This window comes from Diplotaxodon limnothrissa, linkage group LG3 (genome assembly GCF_057381915.1).
Source record: "Diplotaxodon limnothrissa isolate DT_005_m linkage group LG3, D_limnothrissa_male_GT1.1, whole genome shotgun sequence".
Lineage (NCBI taxonomy): Eukaryota > Metazoa > Chordata > Actinopteri > Cichliformes > Cichlidae > Diplotaxodon > Diplotaxodon limnothrissa.
In genome coordinates, this window is record NC_140598.1 from 49037281 (window position 1) to 49059698 (window position 22418).

Sequence of the window (22418 nt, forward strand, 5' to 3'; positions counted from 1 at the left end):
CCTCGCAGCGGGCTTCACCAGGGCTTAGTCCTACACGCTCACACATCTGCGAGCCCCGGGACGTCCACAGCGTGCACAGCTCTCCCTTTACACTACACACTCGTGCACACGGAGCCGCACAGGTAGACACCCGCATCCAGAGAGGATGTGGTATGTGCATAGTGATGCAAGGGGGAAAAATGCACAAATATGGAAGTGCACACTCTCACGCACACACAAAACTCTGCTTTCATTGTACTGCCCCTCCCTCAGCAGCACCAACTGACTGCACAGCTGCTGTGTGTGTGTGTGTGTGTGTGTGTGTGTGTGTGTGTGTGTGTGTGTGTGTGTGTGTGTGTGTGAGAGAGAGAGAGAGAGAGAGTCAGATGTGCAATGAGAGAAATCCTGCTTAATTGGACTCTCGGCCACTCTCTGCTTCTCTCTCTCTTTCTCACGCCTGTCTCTCCCTCCTTCCCTCTCTCTCTCTCAGCAGCTGTAGTCCAATCGTCCTTCTATTATCTTCCTTTTCTATGATCAACATCAGGTGTTTATGTTCAGCCTTCAGGTTTGCTTTGGAGTTTTGTGTCCTTTCACAAACACAGAATCCGATGAAAATAATCAGAGAAGCTCTGGTGTGTTGCTTCAGTGCTGTTACACTGCTGCATGGAGTGAAACCAACTTTGGAAAATGGAATAAATACAAGAAACCTTTATGTACAAGCTCGATAGCGGTGGTGGCGATCCACCATGCTGCATTGTTTCCCAAGTGAAGAAAAGAGACAGTGTTTGTAGACGTTAATGGCCTGAGACGTTTACTTACATTAGGCCTACAGAGAAGCACATCATAGTAATTATAGCTCTTTAGTCACACTTTTGATTTCACCGCTGCTTTAATTCTTCATGGCACAGACTCAACAAGGTGCTGGAAACACTTCACAGATATTTTGGTCCATATTGACATGAGAGCATCACACAGTTGCTGCTCATCCATGATGTGAACCTGCTCTTCCACCACATCCCAAAGCTGCTCTGTTATATTGAGATCTGGTGACTGTGGAGGCCATTTGAGAACAGCGAATTCAATGTCATGTTTAAGAAACCAGTTTGTGACATGGTGTGTTGTCCTGCTAAAACACTGTCACATCAAAAAGATATGCTGAAAACACAGCTCAGACTGCATTGCTCTTACTGAATAGATTAGATCAATATAATAGATTTATAGATTGGAGTTCCAGGTTCATGGAGTGTATGTCTCCCTCTTACAAACCCTCAGTCTGTGCACCCTGTGACACCCCATCACCTTTGCTCACCATCATTGTTAATGTGCATGTTGTTACAAATGACAGTATTTAAAGAAATGTGCTTTTTTTTAAAGCAATTTCATATAACTAGTAAGGGATATTAAGGAAAACTTAAAATAAAATATTAAGGAACCTCATTAAGGAAAACTGCTTAAAAAATCTGAAAATATATCAGTGGTTAGCTTGAAAGCAGTCACTGTTCATGTCTATATGAAGAGTAAATTAAAGTGATGCAACTGTAGCTCAGGAGGTAAAGCGTGCTCTCTGCTAATTGGACGGTTGGTGGTTTGATTCTTGGCTGCTCCAGTCTGCCTGCAGAAAGTAAGATGCGCAACACCAAGTTGCTGTCAATGCATTCATCAGAGTATCAGTGTTAGATAGAAATGAATAGGAATGCAACATAAGAATCAGCCTTTCAATCATAAATAGTGTTTTAACAGCAGTTTAATTAATTTAAAAGTTGCTCTTTCATCAAGTTAAAGTTTCTGTTTGTTTGTTCTTAATCTTAAAAACACAGTAAGAAAAAAAGATACCAGAGTCAGAAGAGCAGATAAAAATCAAATGCATGTTCCAAAGTTGACATTTAATATAAAAATAAATGGATAGAAATAGTCACTTGACTATTTCCTGTAGCCGAAACCTTTGCTGAAGTTTTGTGTTTTTTACTGATGTTGTAAATTGCTTGTAAGTTCCATCAGTATAAAGACAGCAGAAATTACTTTTGAATTTTGTTGCCGTCAACCATGGTAAATGGCCTGTATTTATATAGCGCTTTTACTAGTCCCTAAGGACCCCAAAGCGCTTTACATATCCAGTCATCCACCCATTCACACACACATTCACACACTGGTGATGGCAAGCTACATTGTAGCCACAGCCACCCTGGGGCGCACTGACAGAGGCGAGGCTGCCGGACACTGGCGCCACCGGGCCCTCTGACCACCACCAGTAGGCAACGGGTGAAGTGTCTTGCCCAAGGACACAACGACCGAGACTGTCCAAGCCGGGGCTCGAACCGGCAACCTTCCGATTACAAGGCGAACTCCTAACTCTTGAGCCACAAATTGAATTTTGTTTTTATCCTTAATAATTACACACAACAATAATGTTTTATTGCATGAAGTCTTTATGTTATTTGTTGCCTTTTCTGAATGAAACCTGCTGATTTTGCCAGGAAACATCTCATTTCCCTTCAGTCTTGCCTCCGACCTCCCTCCTACCTTGTTTTTCTCTACCAGGTTCTTTCTCCACCTCTTGCCACCATTTTCTCTCCTCCTCCTCCCTCCTCTGTTCCTCCCTCCTGTTCCGAGCCTGTTGCTGCTCACTGTAACTGGCAACTTTGCTTCTCTCCCCTTTTGTGGCAATGACAAAGGGGGCCAGTGCCCTCTCGCAGGCTATGTTACAGACTGTCACATGAGGCGGACACTCTGGGACGGCCCGGCGTTATCTACTGTGACAACTCCGATTACTTCCACAGCCTCCCATCTGATCAGCACATCCAATTCAATTAGTGGCAATTAGTCCTGGTCCTCCCTCCTCTTCCTTCTCCTCCCTCCACTGCCACCTACCTCCTCACTCACCCGCTGTGACTCTTCAAAAAAGCTGCCAGGCTGAACCGGACTGGCTGGTGAACAGCTTTGGATTTTGGATTTCAACTTGTAGCCCCCCGATCCTCTCAAGCACCTCCCGCCACCCTCGTCCTCATCCTCCAATTATCCAACACACACACACAATGACTCATTCACACATTCATACTCGTACGCACCACCAGAGCACATATTCAAAGTGACACATCACCTAGAAACCGCAGTTTTCCGAACATGAACTCCCACAGATCCGATTCAGCAGCACTGAGGAATGTGCATGAATGAAGGGGATAATTTACACGTACATAACCAAGCAAACGTGAAAGCTCCAGCAAAACTCAAATCACAACTCTTCAAATGATGCAGATATTTTTACACTTTTTGAATAGTTCACGTCTTTTTTTGCTATTTTGAAATTTATATAAAACCACATTTCCAAAAAAGTCTATTTAAAAATTAAATATAAACAGAATGCATGATTTACAAATCTCATAAACCCATACTGTATTCACACTACAACACAGAAAACAATCAAATGTTTTAAACTTTGAATTTCATGGATCTTAAACCTGTATATACCTTTCAGCATTGACGGTGCCATTCTAGATGTGCAAGATGCTGATTCTATGGGCACTGATGCACCCCCATACCATCAGAGATACAGGCAGAACTGAGCACTGAGAGGATACGGTGTCCATTTTTCCAAAAATAATTTCATGTCTTGATTCATCTGACTACAGAACACTGGACAGTGTTTCTGGATCACGTTCACGTAAGGCTTCTTCTTTGCTTTAACCTACATTTGTGGATTGCACAGTGATCTGTGTTCGCGGACAGCGATTTCTGGAAGTGGCAGTGATTTCCATGACAAAGTGTGTGCTTTTCACACAGCACAGCCTCAGAGCCTGGAGATCACAAACATCTGATACAGATTTTCAGCCTGGTCCATCATGCAGAGAGATTTCTTCATTCTCTGACTCTGTTAGTGATATTAGGTACAGAACTGTAGATGATGAAATATTCAGTGTTTGTTTGTTTTTTAGTATCATTTACTTTTCCAGCCGTTTGTTGCCCCACCGTCTTTGGGATGTTTTGTCATGAAATAGACAAGAAATTGACAAGTTTTATGTTTTATTTTGAATGAAACTGACAGCATCCCAACACTTTTACGATTGGGGTTATACTTGCAACACTGCAAACAGATGAGCACCTTTAGCAGCTTTATTTCCACATGGAGATGGAGGTGACCAAAAAAAACATAAAACTGCTTGGTTCACAGAAAATAACTGAGTTAAATGTTAAACATAAAAAGTTATCAGATTTTAGTCATTTACAGTTTAGTGCAGTGTTGTGATTATTTTCAGTTGTCAAAGAACATATTTCTATTTGTGCAATATAATATTTCTGTATTATCTTTATTATTAACCTCAGGTTTGTCTTGTGATCTCTTGTGGAGGCCCTGGCCCCTGGTTTACACCTGCTAAACTAAGTTATGAATTAACACATTAACAGTGTAATTATGTACAAACAGTGCTTCAGAGAATGTACCGGAAAATAGTCTGCACCAGTGCTCCCTCATTCCCACCCTCCCACCCCCTCTTTACTGTGGGGTTGCACACACCTGGCCTTCACAAATTAGGGCCCTGGAAAACCAGCAAGTGGAGAGAAAAGCGGGATGCGTGGGGGAGCGAGGGGTGGGGAGAGGGGGCGTTCGGTCGTCGGGGTCTTTCAGCATTCCGATGGAGCAAAAAGTTAATGACGGGCCTATTGTGTTGTGAGAAAGTGTTACTGGGAATCACCGCTTGTGCCAGTGAGCAGCGACAAAAGGGGGCTGGCCATAGGCTGCACTGAGTTTTTGCCTTATTTGTATCACTTAGATGTGTGCACTGTGTCAAAAACAAAAAATGCACTCAGTCATCCTCGCTTCTGCATGCAAACATACATCTTTGGAGTAGAAAACCTTCAAATAATGAGCTGACTTATTTGCAAGAAATAAAAAACCTGGATAATTAAGAAGGGCCTGAATGGGTTTGGTTTTGGCACAAAGATAAATGTAAATGTTTGAATTTTTAAATCATATCCTATCCCCTTCTCACTCCTTAATCCCTCCCTTTCCTCCCTCTTCATAAAAGCCGCCCTAACACGCCCGCCTTCCCTGCAGGCCTTAATACATGCTGACAGTTTCCCTCCGTAATTGGTGATCACACCCAGATGGATGGTTCCTTAATTTGCTGTTCCCAATAAAGCCAGGCAGCTCAAGGGGAAAGGGGCAGCAGGGGGAGTTGAGCTGTGAGGTTGTAGCGATGGTGGTGGTGGGGCGATGCTTGATTTTGTTGGTTATAGATACGAGAGCAGTAAACACCCTAGGATGTGGGCCCGACAGTTTGACCAGGCCTTTGTTCACACATCCGCTGAATAGCAGAAAAGAACCCACCTCCTCTTCCTCAGCCCACTCCTCCTCCTCTTCCTTTATTTTTTCCTCTTTCCCATTAATCCCAGTCTGCTCCCTCTCTCTTTGGGTTCTTCTGTTTTCAGTCCGACCCGGAAGAGAGCACTGCGTGAGCGCTGGAGGATGTGTGCATGTGTGTCCTGAGTTTGAGCCAAGGGTGTTATACGCAAATGATCTGCGTCTCCATTCCCTTTTCAGCGACTAAACGGATTGCTGAAGTCAGAGTGAATGAAGTATGAATGGAGGCAAAGAACTAAATGAAGTTTCAAGGGTTATAGGTTATTGTCTGGGCAGGAACCTCCGATCATGTGTGGTCGTTTTTGGCTCTACTAGGGAGGACACAAATAGAGTGACGGACGGAGGCGAAGCAGAAACCCCCACTACTAATGAGGGCAACCTGCAGTGACCCCAGCGACGCAGAGTGTCACATCCAAACTGTCGGGATGATCTATGCGAACTACAATAATACAAACGTGAGACATTTGGCCAGTCAGAGATGATATAAGGGAGACACAAACCACTGGAAGAAAGCTGAAAAGAAATCATAGGTTAGTTCTGTAAAACTAAAGACTCCTGTTACATGACACAGAATGACAAACTGCTGTAATTCATATTTATGCAAAACATTTTTTATATTCATTAGCAGCAACTTTAAGCTTCACTGTTGAATTTTTTGAAGACTCCAGTTTGTTCGTGTGAACAGGAAGTGTACTTCATACCCTAAGATTAACAATTGTACTTTGACTAATTACATTTTCAAATCAAACTCATTACTTTTAGTTACATAGTCAGTGCAAGCTTACAAATATCAAAGTTTGAGCCTGAACTGTAGTTTTGTTTTTTAGCACAACATGGACACGAGTGCATATGTCCCTGAGTTGTGCTCTCTGTACTTCAGCATCTACCTCGCGCTACAGAAGAGGAGCGAGGATAACGGGAGTGACGTTTTTTTAAGCAGCAGGTAATTTGAAATGCGACGTTTCTATAAGCTCAACAAACATCAGCAAACACACAAACTGTTCGTGTGCAAAAACCAGGACAGGAGGAGAGGCTATATTTAACGGTGAGGACTGCTCAGTGACACTGACAAACTTAAATCTGATTTTTTATTTATTTTTTTTATTTTGTGAAGTCCTGAAATAATAACTGAGGTATAGACCTCAGTTATTATTTTGTGTTATTTCAATGATGAATGGAAATACTCTGCGTTTAGTGGAGGATAAAACTTGTCACACTGTGATGGATTTAAGCACTGTGGTGGACTGATGCACAGAGGCTGTGGTTTCATGGTCAGAGTTAGATTAGATCAAGTGCTGCACTGAACTCCACCTTCATACCAACTTTATACAGTCTAGTATGAAGACAGTGTAAACTGTGTACTGTCAGTGTAGATGATGGAAATCAACCAAGATGCGAAACATCAGTTGACATCCTGAATTCAGTTGTGTAAATCCACAGAGCAGTAAGCCTCAGACCAGCAGCAGCAGGTAAACTGATCACAGCCTGCACACAAAGAAAACCTACTGGAGCTCCTCGATATAAAATTATTGTGAGTTGTGATTATTTTCCCCATGCTGAGCCACTATAACCAATTTTAGGTTTACACACCAGCTGAATCCCATTTTTATTCCCTGACTGCACTCATTTTCCTGTTTAGGTGTGGAAGCAGAGTCACCTTCTACAATGCAAGCAACACAGAATAGAGCTATTTTTAAAAATTCTCCTTTTTCTCTGCTCATGTTCTGCATAAAAGATTCAAGCCGAGTACGTTTATTAGAATAAGATTTCGGCTGAAATAAAGTTTACATTCCTATCTACTAATATAATGTTATTACATTAATATATCACAAGGTTCAGTTAGTTTTGTACAAAAACAGCTGGTAAAAACGTCCTATAAAGAGCTTCTCTTCAGTTTCTTACTTTGAGTACATTTCACAGACTGTACTTTTTTACTTTTACTTGAGTAAATAAATGTAATCAGTACTTCAGCTTTTACCAGAGTATTTTTTAACACAAGTATCTGTGCTTTAACTTAAGCGCAGAATGTCTCAATGTTTGCCATTCTAGGTAGGACCAATATGTTTACATTACACATGCTCTGCATCGGCAGAGCTGTGAAGCCAGATGATACAAACCAATCAGTTAAACTGCAAGAATGGCTTAAAGACATGGATGCAGATAAAACTGAGGTTTTTGTACCCAGCCCTAAAAATCTTAGAAACATGGTGTCTAACCAGACGCTAAGTCTGGATGCCATTACCTCGCCTTCCCGTCACACTGTGAGGAATCTTGAGTATATTATGCAAATGCTTTCTTGACTTTGCGCAAGAAACACAATATGACTAAAATTAAAAACATAATGTTGCTGATGCTGAAAAACTATTTCATGCAGCTATTACTTCTAGGCTGAACTATTGTAATTTGGGGTCTTTACCTTACAAGATAAAGTGCCTTGAGGTGACAGCTGTTGGGATTTTATATAAATTGAATTGAAAGATAATTTATGGCATTAGAATTATTATCAGCACATCGTCGGGAGGAATGAAAGCTTGACTGGTGGAGCAAACAGCATTTAGGAACAGTTAATTACATAGAAACATCTGCTTTGAAGCAGCACTTAATAAAGACATGATACATTAACATGCCTTGGATACAGAAAAACACATAATTAAAAGAACCTCATTAGACACAGAAGAATGAAACAAACATGACATTTCTGATAATCATGAAATAAGCCAGAAATACAATCAATATCTGATCAAGAGACAGTATAGACAGTGAAAGCTGTTATCTTCACAGAACTTCATTTATATGAGGCGAATGTGCTTAAGTGCTGAATGAGATACTCAAGATTCCAGCGTAGGACACACAGACACTCTATTAAGATTGTCTTATACAAATTCTTAAGTACTTTTTCACCACTAACTGCATTCTGCTCATCCTCACCTCACCTGTTATTTCCAAAAGCACTCTTCAACCACGTTGAATTGCAAATAACATATTCCTCCTCAGTGTTGCTGAATCTGTAACAAGTTATTGTCGATTCCCCTTGAATGCCAGCCTGATGACCCTGAATGTATGTAAAGTAAAAGAAGCTTTCGGCACAAAACCTTGTATTTATTGGATGAGGAAAGGTCTCTGCCATGCATTAGCACCATGCATTACTCTCGTTGGGCACAAAGTGAAGTCGGAGAAGGAAAGTGAACAATACAGTGGATTTAAAAGCAGCGTTGATCGAGTTTCCTCCAAGGTTTTAAGACTGCTGGCCACAGCTAATGGGAAAAAGATTGCTTCAGAGGACAGATGCGATGTGCTGTGGGAGACAAACGAAGGTGCTACTTTGTGTCCTTGAGGTGTGATCACTTTCTGAAAAATCCACTGACCTAATCAAGCAAGATAAGCACAGGAATGGCTTCTCCACAAAAGCACCTTTATACACACAGCCAAAGCAATCAAGTCAATCTAGAGCTCTGTCCATTGATTCTCAGCATGATCGTCACAACACTGGAATATTCTCAATGCACTCGCTGCTTGTTTCCCATGAAATCACAGCTAGGTTATCTGTCTGCAAGTTAAATGGTCAGAAATGTAAAAGAGGAGATGATACAAATATGTGGCCTGCTCTGGCAAAACAAGATCCACAGGCAAAACAAAACTGGGAGGGAGGTCGTCCTTGAATCCTGTGAAAGTGTAAACCAGTGGCCTCTGCTCCTCTTACACCAACTGTCCAATTTGTTGTGCTGAAGGGTAACTTCTGCACAATAAATTGTGTTCTCAACTTTTTAAGTCTTCAGCTGTGCTTCTTTGTATGCAGCGGGCAGATTCATTCAGCTCTGTGAAAGGCTGAGAAATTGAAATGTTACAGAGCAATCATAGAGGGTGCGTGCAACCACAATGCCACAAAATTACAACTATTACAGGTCACCAACAAATCTTTGGCTTAAATGCCTGTGTGTCCACATTGTGACCTGCATTAGGCCTTGATGCTAGTGTTTGCAGATGGGACCGAAAATGAAATACTTTTATCCTGTGAAAATGCAGGCATGTTTGCTGTTTGCACCACAATGCATCGGCAAACCTTCAAAAGGTAACCATGAGAAAATGTGGTAAAATTAAAATGTTTTTAGCGACACGGTTTTGTATCCTGCTCGAGGATGTACTCATTTGATTTGATTTTCTAATATCTAAATTTGACACATTTTTTTGGGCACTGTAGTTGTTTGGATTCATCATGCAATACCATCAGGGAGGCATCTGATAGATCCCAAATTCATTCTGTGTACCATAGAGGCAAAAAATAAAATAAAATAAAATAAAATAAAATAAAAATCCAGTATTCAAATTTGTAATTCAAGGCTAGGTTCATACACGAGAAGGAAGTTAGCGTGGTGAACAAAAGTGGCAAGGTGCAGACACAAAACCAAGGTCCAAAAACAGTCTGAGTCTTTACATGAGAAACAAAAAACAGGCCGGAACAGGACAGAAAAACGTTGGTTAAAAAGATCTTACAGAAAGAACTCTCAAGGAGAATATTACAAAAAGCCTGTAAATACTTTTCTGGGAGCTGAAAAACTTTCTGGGAACAAACAAAGGAAGACATGGGGTTATGGTAGGAAAGAAAAGTACATTTTCTACAAAGTTCTAAGGTTTTACATATCAGAATATAAAAATATTAATCTGGTCTTTAACTACAATCTATGATGAACACCAACGCATGACGTGTTACACTGTGTCTTTTAACAAAAACTAAACCAAAATGCAGAAGCAGTGTGTGAAAACTGAAAACACGCTGTGACTCAGTAGCTTGTAGAAACAGCTTTAAGGGCAATAAATTGAAGAAATAGGGAGTGCAGAATTATTAGGCAAGTTGTATTTTTGAGGAATAATTTTATTATTGAACAACAACCATGTTCTCAATGAACCCAAAAAACTCATTAATATCAAAGCTGAATGTTTTTGGAAGTAGTTTTTAGTTTGTTTTTAGTTTGAGCTATTTTAGGGGGATATCTGTGTGTGCAGGTGACTATTACTGTGCATAATTATTAGGCAACTTAACAAAAAACAAATATATACCCATTTCAATTATTTATTTTTACCAGTGAAACCAATATAACATCTCCACATTCACAAATATACATTTCTGACATTCAAAAACAAAACAAAAACAAATCAGCGACCAATATAGCCACCTTTCTTTGCAAGGACACTCAAAAGCCTGCCATCCATTGATTCTGTCAGTGTTTTGATCTGTTCACCATCAACATTGCGTGCAGCAGCAACCACAGCCTCCCAGACACTGTTCAGAGAGGTGTACTGTTTTCCCTCCTTGTAAATCTCACATTTGATGATGGACCACAGGTTCTCAATGGGGTTCAGATCAGGTGAACAAGGAGGCCATGTCATTAGTTTTTCTTCTTTTATACCCTTTCTTGCCAGCCACGCTGTGGAGTACTTGGACGCGTGTGATGGAGCATTGTCCTGCATGAAAATCATGTTTTTCTTTAAGGATGCAGACTTCTTCCTGTACCACTGCTTGAAGAAGGTGTCTTCCAGAAACTGGCAGTAGGACTGGGAGTTGAGCTTGACTCCATCCTCAACCCGAAAAGGCCCCACAAGCTCATCTTTGATGATACCAGCCCAAACCAGTACTCCACCTCCACCTTGCTGGCGTCTGAGTCGGACTGGAGCTCTCTGCCCTTTACCAATCCAGCCACGGGCCCATCCATCTGGCCCATCAAGACTCACTCTCATTTCATCAGTCCATAAAACCTTAGAAAAACCAGTCTTGAGATATTTCTTGGCCCAGTCTTGACGTTTCAGCTTGTGTGTCTTGTTCAGTGGTGGTCGTCTTTCAGCCTTTCTTACCTTGGCCATGTCTCTGAGTATTGCACACCTTGTGCTTTTGGGCACTCCAGTGATGTTGCAGCTCTGAAATATGGCCAAACTGGTGGCAAGTGGCATCTTGGCAGCTGCACGCTTGACTTTTCTCAGTTCATGGGCAGTTATTTTGCGCCTTGGTTTTTCCACACGCTTCTTGCGACCCTGTTGACTATTTTGAATGAAACGCTTGATTGTTCGATGATCACGCTTCAGAAGCTTTGCAATTTTGAGACTGCTGCATCCCTCTGCAAGATATCTCACTATTTTTGACTTTTCTGAGCCTGTCAAGTCCTTCTTTTGACCCATTTTGCCAAAGGAAAGGACGTTGCCTAATAATTATGCACACCTGATATAGGGTGTTGATGTCATTAGACCACACCCCTTCTCATTACAGAGATGCACATCACCTAATATGCTTAATTGGTAGTTGGCTTTCGAGCCTATACAGCTTGGAGTAAGACAACATGCATGAAGAGGATGATGTGGACAAAATACTCATTTGCCTAATAATTCTGCACTCCCTGTAATTTCCTGTCTCACATCATCCTTCGCATTAATGTGGAGGAGTTTTGGTCCACTCTTCTTTACAATGTTGCATCAGTATACCTCTGTATCCCTCTGGTGTACAGAGGTGTTCATGGTCAACTCTGCGGCTGCAGAACACGTTAATATCACCAAACTTCACCAAATGCGGTGCTGTGCATTATGACCAGACAGCTCCACTTTGGTATCATCTCTTCAAAGGACATTGTTCCATAAGTCTTGTGATTTTCAGATCCAACTTTGCAAATCTAATCTGTACTGCCATGTCCTTTTTTAGAGAGAGGAGACTTGCTCCTGAAAACTCTTCCAAACAAGCCATACTAGTTCCATCTTTTTTTCTAATTGTAGGTCTGACTGTGGCGTGATTTTGTTGGGATGTCCAGTCCTGGGAAGATTGTGACATCATATTAGCACATACCTGAATGCTCCAGACAAGCAGACTGCTAAAACTTAATCACTCACGTGCAAGTGATTAGTAGCACCTGGCTGCTACTTAGAGTCCTGGAGAAAAGATAATCTTCTTGGTGTAGAGGTTTGCATGGGAGCAAATGGTCACTGGTTAGAGTCCAGCTGAAGGCAAAAAACAGGAGAGGCAGGAGCTCACAACCACAGCATTATGGGCCATTTCTTTTAGCAAAAAGAAGAATTCCTGCAACAGCAGGTTAGGTTCTACTACCTTTGTGAATGGGGATGACCACAGAATGCATCCTCAACACCCAGTCACTGTTTAATGGGACCCAGCAGGTCTTGTTGAACATCTTCAGTTTCATCTCACCATAATGATTTGGCCCCTGTCAGAGTAGCTCAGGTCTTTTCAGCTGCCCTTTTTATCCCTTCTGACATGATGGAAAGGAGAACTATGTACTTGTAGTAAACAAAAATAAAAATACAAAACATACAAAAGGAATCTTTATACAGTGAATACGTTAAATTCATTCAATTGCACAGAAAAAAAAATTGCAACTCAGTGTTAGTAGTAATACAAGTTGTATGTGTTCTAGTGCTAACAAAGAGGTGAATGGGTAATCCCTTGGCCTGGGCAGTGCTGTGGAACTGCAATTGTTGTTGGCCCATTGAAGTGGCATGCAAAAATTTGTTTTAATTGTTTTAATTGTAACACTTCTTAATGTGTTCATGTTATAAATGTGACTTACTTACAGTCAAAATGTTACCAATCAAGAATAAAACCTCTGAAATGCATCCAGAAGTGGACATTTTATAGTAAAACTCCTGCCTCCTGAAATGATTCCCAGGTTGTACTTTTTTTTAATTCTAAAATTTAAAAAAGCAGCTAACAGGGGGTTTTTTTTTTGGTTTTTTTAAATCAATAGCACCACACATGCAAATTTTGGTGCTTGAATCCACTTTTGAAAGATTGTTTGAGAAGTAGGAGCTTTGCAGTTAAGATATTTCAATTTGTTGGAGACACAAATCTGTTGTAGGGTTGCACTATGAAAGGCAGCTGGTGGCCCCTTATAATGAGAGAGGAGGTGAAAGTGGCCTACTTTAATTTAAAATTGAAACCAGTGCTGTGTTCTTTTAAGTGACCAGCAGGAGGCGACGCTTCTGGTTACAAAAATGCCTCCACCTATGGAAAATGCCTACACTTCCTCCTTCTGTGAACTCAGTGAACTTTTGTCCTGATGATTTTGTGGCCTCGACGACTAGTTTCAGCTCATTCTGAATAAAACATGAAGTTCATTTTGTAAAGCTACTTTATAGCTACAGCGGGTAGCTCTGCATATTTGATTAGGCAGATTTTTACACTGGATGCCTTCACTGACACAAACCCCCAGGGATTTGTGCCTCTTACTGGGATCGAACCAGCGATTTTTTTTTAATACGTAACCAACATTTTTTAAATTATGGTAATTATTACAGTGAGAAAGGAGGATTATCCGGAGCACACTTATTGGCTCACAGCTTGTCAGTCACAGTTCATTAACCAATAAGTATTCAATCACACAGACAGATCAAACACCTCACCGTCACTTCTGGTTTAAAATACTAAGATGATAACAGTGAAAATGCTCGACTGGATGCTTAAAAACAATATATATTTTTATATTGCACTTTCTCTGGTCAAAAGATTCTCAGGAACTAAATCCCTTTAGATTTAGATTAGTTTAAAAACAGTTCAAAGCACTAATTTCTAATAAACAGTCATTTCTTCTTCATCTTAGCAATCCCATCAGACATTATGACTTCACCTAACAGGAATCGCACAGGTGCTACTAATTACATCAATATGGCAGCTCAGTTCTGGTCACTTGCATCTACACCAGCATGAAAGTGAGACATTGAATCTAAAGCAGCTAAATGAAATTCAGCTGGGAAATAAATCTATAACATCTATGACCCAACAGTGTTGCATCTCATCCCCTTTTCTTTGCGTGATTTAAAAAAAATCCCTCGTGTCCTGTTGTTTCCCCTCTCTCCCTCTGGTCAGTGGGCTTCTTAGGAATGCAGCTCTGAATATTTTTACGAGCTTAAGCACGACACTTGTCAAAACAAGGAGACATCACTTAGTCCATGAGAGCTTTGAGAGCCAGGTGGGCTTGGGGCCTCCACTGAGGTCTCTGCCGTGAAGATTACCTACCAATTAACCTCTGACCAGACAAGTATGTCCCAACACTTATTTCTTAACCTGTTTTTCCCTGCATTAATTTAATGCATGGATCAGTTTAATTTTGGTCATTTTGCTGTTACAGATTTGGCGACTGTTCTGAGAGGCTCTCATAACCAAGTGAGACACATCTGTTTGGAAGGCGATATTTTTGTTTTGAGGGTGGATTGATTACCACGGGTCTTCAGCAGTTGGAGCTAGCTGAGGAGATTGACACATAAAGTCCTTCTGCGAGGCTGTTTTCTATCTATGTGTTGCTATCACCCCGCTCTTCATCTGCTCAGTCAAATTAATCCAACCACAACCTCAACTGCACGACCCCTGACCCTGCGCACCTCTTTGAAAGTCACATGACCATGCAGGTGTGGAGGGGTCCCTGGCCTGGCCGACCCCCAATTAGTGACCCTAATTAGTGGAGAGGCCCCCTGATGGGCTGCTGAGCTGCTTTATCAGAGGAGGAAGGAAGAGGGAGAAAGGATGGAGGGATGGAGAAAGGCGAGCGGGGGCAAAAAGGCGGGGGTGGCAGGACAGTGAAGCATTCCTGAAGATCTGTGGACCAAATGCACACCCTCATTCTCACACACACACAAACACAAACACACACTGTGCATATTAAAAGAAAAACAGAGCCAATGTGGAGCTGAAGGTTCATTTGTTGATGCACAACAAACAGCTTCTGAGTGGTGATGTGGAATTGATCTGATGCTCACTTACATGAGCGTGAGTGCAGACTTTGTAGCCGTTTTTCCTTCTTATTCATTTAATCTCTCGCTCAGACGTCTTTGTAAGACAGGCTGCTATCAGAGTAAAAGAATCAAATCAAGTTTAAAAAATCATCAAGATCACACAGTTTAGATTTAGAGGGTTTTTGTTGTTGAAGGTTTTCATTTGTCTGCTGAACTGTTGTTCCTACGTCACTGGTGGAGACGATGGTATCGTCTGTATGTAAACACACATTCTGGTGTTTGGAAAAAAAGGTCATCACTTCACCAAACTCTAGTTTTCATTAGAAACTTGCCTCAGTGTTTGTTTGTCTACATCACCAGGAGCTGAGAAACTAAAACTATGACACAGCTACAACTCACACTCCTGGAAGTACTTATGTTTGTCACATATAATGAAGTTGGGCTAAAATAAACTATTTATAACCTTTATGCCTCTTTAGTTTATTATTATAAAAGCTATGTATGACAAATTTAATGACAGCAACATCAACAGAACTTTCATTATGTCTTTTATATTCAGATGTCATCAATGGGCCATAGTCAGACAGAGTGTCCAGATTATAGAATCAATAGATTCCATAATCTAGAATGGGCATGCACAAGCAGTCTAAATATACAACTATATTTCCTACACATATAAGCCAGTGTAGTTGATAACAGATATTGCTTTAAGCCTATAAGAGTACTTAGGCTGTATAATGCAGCACATTAAATATTGATTTGAATTGATATGTTATGTTTTGTTTGTGTTTGTGATGCTAAGGGTTTGTGGGGTGGCTGTAGCTCAGGTGGCAGAGCAGGTCAGCCACTAATCAGAAGGTCGGTGGTTCGATCCCAGGCTGCCTCCTGGCTGCATGCCAAATATCCTTGGGCAAGATACTAACCCCATGTTCGCCCGGTGGCGCCAGTGTCCGGCAGCCTCGCCTCTGTCAGTGCGCCCCAGGGCAGCTGTGGCTACAATGTAGCTTGCCATTGCCAGTGTGTGAATGTGTGAATGACTGAATGTAGTGTGAAGCGCTTTGGGGTCCTTAGGGACTAGTAAAGCGCTATACAAATGCAGGCCATAAGGTTATTCATTTAACTGAAAAATGTGAAATTACTCTGTGAAGCACTTTGTTAAACATCAATCTGTGCTGAAAGATAGAAAAGCAGAGCTTCAGTATCACAGTCAAGGTTTGACTGCAGCTAAATTAAAAAGTAAAACAAGATGTGGGGAAAAAAAACATTTTAGTTGACAGAAAAAAAATAAAGAATAAACTTAAAAAGTAAGAAAGAAAAGAAAACCAACTGAACTTTGTGAACTTACAAAACAAAACAAACAAAAAAAAAGCAAAGTTACAAATGAAATCTTCTTAGTTTTAATTATCTTTATTGGTTTGGTAAAAATTTGTCGGTGTAACCAGCCTTTACCGAGGCCGGCATGTTTACATAACTGTGAGCCAGCTGCCTTTGTAAAGAGCTGTGTTTGTATTGAAGCATCCATTCTGCTTTGCCTAAATATTTCCACTGATAAAGTCTCTCCATATAATCATAATTAGAAAGAATAAACTGTAAGCTAACAAAAATAAAAATAAAACAAGCAAACTCACTCTGAAAACTAAATGAAACTCAACTGCACTGAAAACAAAAACTCACAAAACAAATAAAATCAAAACTTATTAAAAAATGAAAATAAAACTACAAAACACAGAACTAAAACCAAAATAAATAAACCAAAATAAACACACTCATCATGTTAAGTGACTTTATGAAGTGTTTGAAGTGAAAATTCAGTGAAACAATAAGCGCACTCCTCAAACACCACGGTGAAAATAACGTTTAAAAGTAACCAAATAAACTTGCATAGTTCCCATTTCTGTATAGCTGTATATCCCAGATTCTGTAAAGTTATTTATTTCATATTCTGTATAGTTTTTCATATTTATATTCATATCCTGTACATAGCTTGTACTCACTACAGCCTGTACATACTTATAGTTATAGAATATTCACAACATACTTCATACCGTGTACATTATAACATACCATAATAGACCCATTTCTGTAATATACTCACATATCTATATTATTGCTAATATATATTGTAATATATCTATATCACTAAAGCACTTCTGGATGGATGCAAACTGCATTTCGTTGCCCTGTACCTGTGCATGTGCAATGACAATAAAGTTGAATTCTATTCTATTCTATTCTATAAAGCATTATCTGGTTTTTAAAAATATAAAAATCCCCTACTGTTTAAAAACGTGTAATTTACACACCTCATCTACCTTACAAAGCTTTTGTACTACTTTGCCTTTGATGTTTAAATATTTTTCTAATGTTATTTTCTTAAAATCTTCACATTTTTTAAATGTATTATTTAAAAATAATTAAAGTAAGAAAAGTATGAAAAAAATTACAAAGTTTGTTCACTGATTCTTTTTACTATAATTCTTTCACTGTTCAGTGATTATTCGTTTGAACTAGTGCATTTTAATTACTAATTATTGATTACTATTACAGGCATTATTGGCTCAGTTAAGCTGCCACTGCACAAACTAAAATAAGCCGCTTATTAATTGTTATGAGTCAAACTGACAGTTTGATAATAGTTTTTGTTCTATTTATTTTTAGTAAAATACTGATTTTTATTTTTCCAACCATGTGTTTTTTTTTCCAGGCAAATAAAGTTAAATGCAGCAATAATTATCCTTTAAATAGCTGTTGATAAAATTGCACCAATTAAAAACCATTAAAAACCAACAAGTTCAGCCTTGTTGCTCCTCCCTGGAAGCTGTTTATCACCAAAGTTTCTTCCCCCGCCCCCGCAGTTACTCTCCATCCCCGCCCAGCTCTGCCCTCCCCTCCTCCCAGCCCCTCTCTAAAACAGCCCACCCATCTGGTCTTCTTTCTGCTGGCCCTCTCGCTTCTTCCTCGCTCAAATAAAGGTGCCAATCACTATAATTGGCACCCTGCAGATCGATTGTCCCTGTTTGGAAAGGTGCCCCTCACCAAAGTCTGGGCTTACAGGGGATATATGTGGTATTTTACCTTCACGGCTTTGAAAGAGTTACAACTTGTTCTTTCTTTGCACATAATTCTTCACACTGACATGTAATTTGGGGGACTTTTGGTAAGAAATAATAAAAATGTGATTCATGTGACATGTCTGCGTCCGCGTGACCCAGCGGTAGGTGCTACATCACAAAGGGTTCATAACAATCTTGGTGAATCTCAGACTGCCCTCTGTGAGGACCAAACATGTTCAGTATCTTTAAACTGGAAAAGCTAATCACAGCTATTTGTCATGACTGAAAGATCTTCTTTTTTCATTAGGGAATAAAAACGGGTTACAGGTGGGTGAAAAGTAGCTGTAAGTCCAGTTTTTGTGGGTAGAAAAGGGGATAAAATAAAATAACCCTTACACATTTATTGAATTATTCTATGATTAGATATTTTTCCTACTTATTTCTTGCCTTTTCCTTTATAAATATACGCTGGTTGTTAGGGCTTACCATTAGAACATGGTTACACTGGCTTTAATAACAAGAGCAATAATAATAATGCCAAAATATACCCTCACTGTACAGAATCTTTTAAAGCACTGCTCTTTGCATTTAAATCCGAGGTTTGTTTAGGGAAAACAGACCAATGAGTTTATAAGGTGTCAGCAGCGCTCTTCCAATTCTTCCTCTAATTTGACCTTCTCCACTATAATAAATATTTTTGCAATTAAAAACATCAGATTATTATTTCATACAGGCAGAATCACATGAGTCATTTCACATTTCGTGAAGTATATTCTCATCCAATTAATGTCCCAAGGACGTGCCAATTCAGGCTTTGTGCGCCACCATGCAAACCAAAACATAATTAAAGTGTAAGGAATTTAAAAGGCAGCACCTCCACAGAAAGGCCTGGAAAAAAAGAAGAAATGAGCCGTCCACTGCTTTGATTTGCCAAGCGAATAGGGAGAGGCCAAGGTTTTTAATAAAGCTGTAAGCAAGCTAAGGCACTTTCAAAATGCTCGGAGTGGATGGAGGAAGCTCAAGCACGCAGATGTTGGTCATGTTTGTTCACTGACAAAGACAAACGAAATAAGCCTCTGCAAGGACTGTGGATTACAAATACTATCACTCACAACAAACTGTGAAATAACTTATTTTTTTTGAGGGGGGGCATTTATTAATTATTATTTTCTTTATATTCACTCTTTAAAGTTGCATTTTTGGCCCTGAGGCAGGCCAGAGAATGAGAAATAAAACAGAACACAGGAGGCAAATTACATAGACATATATTTATATGCATATGAATAAAAATACATATACATATTGTACAATATCTTGGCAGAGCGTGAAAACTGCTCTGTCAGCCCAGAAACAGAAAGTAAGCCTCTTTAAATAAGTGCAAAATGTTAATGAGACAAAGAATTGTAAAGCATATATAAAGTCTTTTTTTTCCGAACTTTCTTTCACATTTTGTTTTTCCTGTTAAAATCACACGGAGCAGACATGGAGATAACTTGTGCAAAGACCCATTTATATATATTTATATATAAATTTATATCTATGTACATACAGTTTGTTCATCATAAGAAGTAGCTGGTGCCATTGGCTTGACATTAAAGTACTGCTCAAAGAAAAGATGTTAGGGCCTCTGCAGGACCTAGGCTGTGCATAAACCAAAGAGTAAACCAAGCAGAATCAGTTTGTTGTCTTCAAAATAAACGGAACATTTTTCTCACAATCTCAAAGGACGAGAGCCGCGAGGAGGCCCGCAATGTTCCTGAAATGGTGGTCTCGCTTAAACAAGTGCAAGATGTCACACACGCAACAAAAGCAACACTTCCACGCTTCAGCTGGAACGAGAAAAAGAAACTAAGACGAAGGCTTTGTTGAACTGATGCAAAGCTTTACCCCATTTCCTTCTGTCAGGGAGAAGAAGGGCCGTCTCACTTATCCGGCTGTCCCCCCTCAACCTGAAGCCTGCATCTAATGAGCTGAGGACGCATTACAGTAAGTCCAGAAAGCATTCAGTGGCTGAAAGTTGAGGGAAAATATAGAGTTTGAGATTTCTTTTGCAACCACTGAACATTTTCTGTCATCTCACATTGGATGGGAAATGAGCTAAGAAGTTCAGTGTCTTCTGTCTTGTGCAGCTTAATGCAAAACAGTAGAAACACTTTTTTTTAATATCCAGCAAAAAAAAACAAAAAACGAGAGAGACAGACAGCAGAGGAATGAAACAACCTGGCTGTGAGAAAAAGACAAATAAACGAAAAGACTACATTGGCCCTACACGAGAAGCAAGCCTCCTGACCTCTCAGCTCCACATCTCTGCTCAATATTTGATGCCAGAGCATGTGAATTATGGATGGTGCTTATAGAAAATAATACAGTGTTCAACAACATCACAGGTGCACTGCTACAGAAACCTACGAGTAGATAACAGGGGGATTTTTTTCTTTCTTTTTTTTTATTGCATCGCTGCTGGGCTCTAAACACAGGAGCAACAACAAATCACCAGCTACTGGCTGCTGGTACACGGGTGCAAAAAGGCCCGGTGAGCTGAAGGTCAGAATCTTTCCTGCACTCAGAAAGAAATGTATGTGCAGCCAGAAACATGCCCGGCTGTTTTAAACGTAGCCCCGGCCTTTACTTACAGGCACTCTTTTTCTTTTTTTTTTTAAATTGATGTCATGGCAGTGTCCTTTTTCTTTTTTTTAGCACATGTCAGGCCATCTTCAGTGAGTGTAAGAGAAAGAGAGCAGGAAATAAAACTCACAGTGAGGTGAAATTTAGAAATGAATAGATACATGGGAAAACAGACGAGAGACGGGAGTGAAAAGGGGGCAATAACTCATCTGACACGCACAAATTGAGGGCAAACTGTTTCGAATAGCAGGCTCTCGCGGTTGATTCTGATTTGCTTTGGACAACAAGGAAACCTGGACAAATGGCATCTCATGGGGAAGAGAAAAATGAAAAATACAGGTCATTCAGCCACTTCCTTCCTTCTCATTCAGCCCTGAATGAATCAGACAAATGCTCTGTTAGTTCTAACACGAAGAGGGGAATTTAGCTTCAAATCAATCAATTAAAGAATGCAGCTGAAAGAAAGCTGCAGATTATTTCAGGAGGGGAAATAACTTAGGATGTATTTTTCCTGGCTTTAATTCTGAAAATCACCTTCCTAAGAAAATAAACTTCTCAGGAAGGGTGAGGGGGTGAAAGTGGAGGAAATACAGGATGATGTAGAAACGCCATAAAAACATAAAGTGCTTTCAATGAGTGGTGAACGCAGACAGGCTGAGTTAAAGTGTAACAGGAGGGCAAAACAGGGCGGCTGAAGGAAAATCAACAGCCTGAGATTTTCTCATGTAACGCTGCGGCTTACTGTATCCTGAAAATGTTCAAAGAGATTAAGATTAGGGATGTGATGACCCGGTAAAACAGTACTTAAGTAGCTTTCATGTTGTTGTAACATTTCAAAAATAATAATTAAATAAACAAACCTGAAAAAATAGAAAAATTACACTATGGGTTATGAAACAGCAAATCCTACAGCTGTCAGGAAATCCAGCTGTAGGAACCTCTCAGAGCAACGGCCAGGTGTTTGGGGTGTTCAAGCGGATATCCTCTTTCATCCATTCATCATAGCCGATAAATTAAAAGAAACTAATAAAAACTAAGGGATCATCACTACATAGCCAATGATTCTGCAAACAAAGACCTTCTTTTATCCTCTAAATGGACCGTTTACCTCGGTGCGACCAAAGCAGACCTCGAGCAAAAACCAGAAAGTTTCCGGTACCAAAAATCTGCATATTCATCAGTTTTTTAATCCAAACTGCAGCTGCAGCTAACGTTTTTCATCATCAGTTAATCTGACAAATGTTTTCTCAGTTCTTCTTTTAGTATGTGAAAGGTTAGCGCTGCGGTCGCTGTACCATCACAAATCATCTCGTTTGAAAAGCTGAAACCAGAAAAAGTTACAGGTTTGTTTTGTTGTTTGTTTGTTTTCTTTTGCTTGAAAAGCGATGATAAACAAGTTATTATCAAAACTGTTGATTCATTTTAATGTGTGATGACTTAACGATGGAGATGCAGCTTAAGCGCAGAGATCTCTGCGCTGAGAGTCGGTGCTTATTCTTTACGCCTCTGAAAATTTTCTCGGTCTCAGCGTCTTGAAGACAAGATTACAAGGTCAAACTGATACCGCTGGCCCGGGTTCAAAGGTCATCTCTCTCAGCCCGACCTCCACTTACTTCACCGGCCAGAGAACGCACGTGAGGCGCTTCTCGAGGCTTTATCTGTAAACGCTTTGGCAGACACTAACCAGCCTT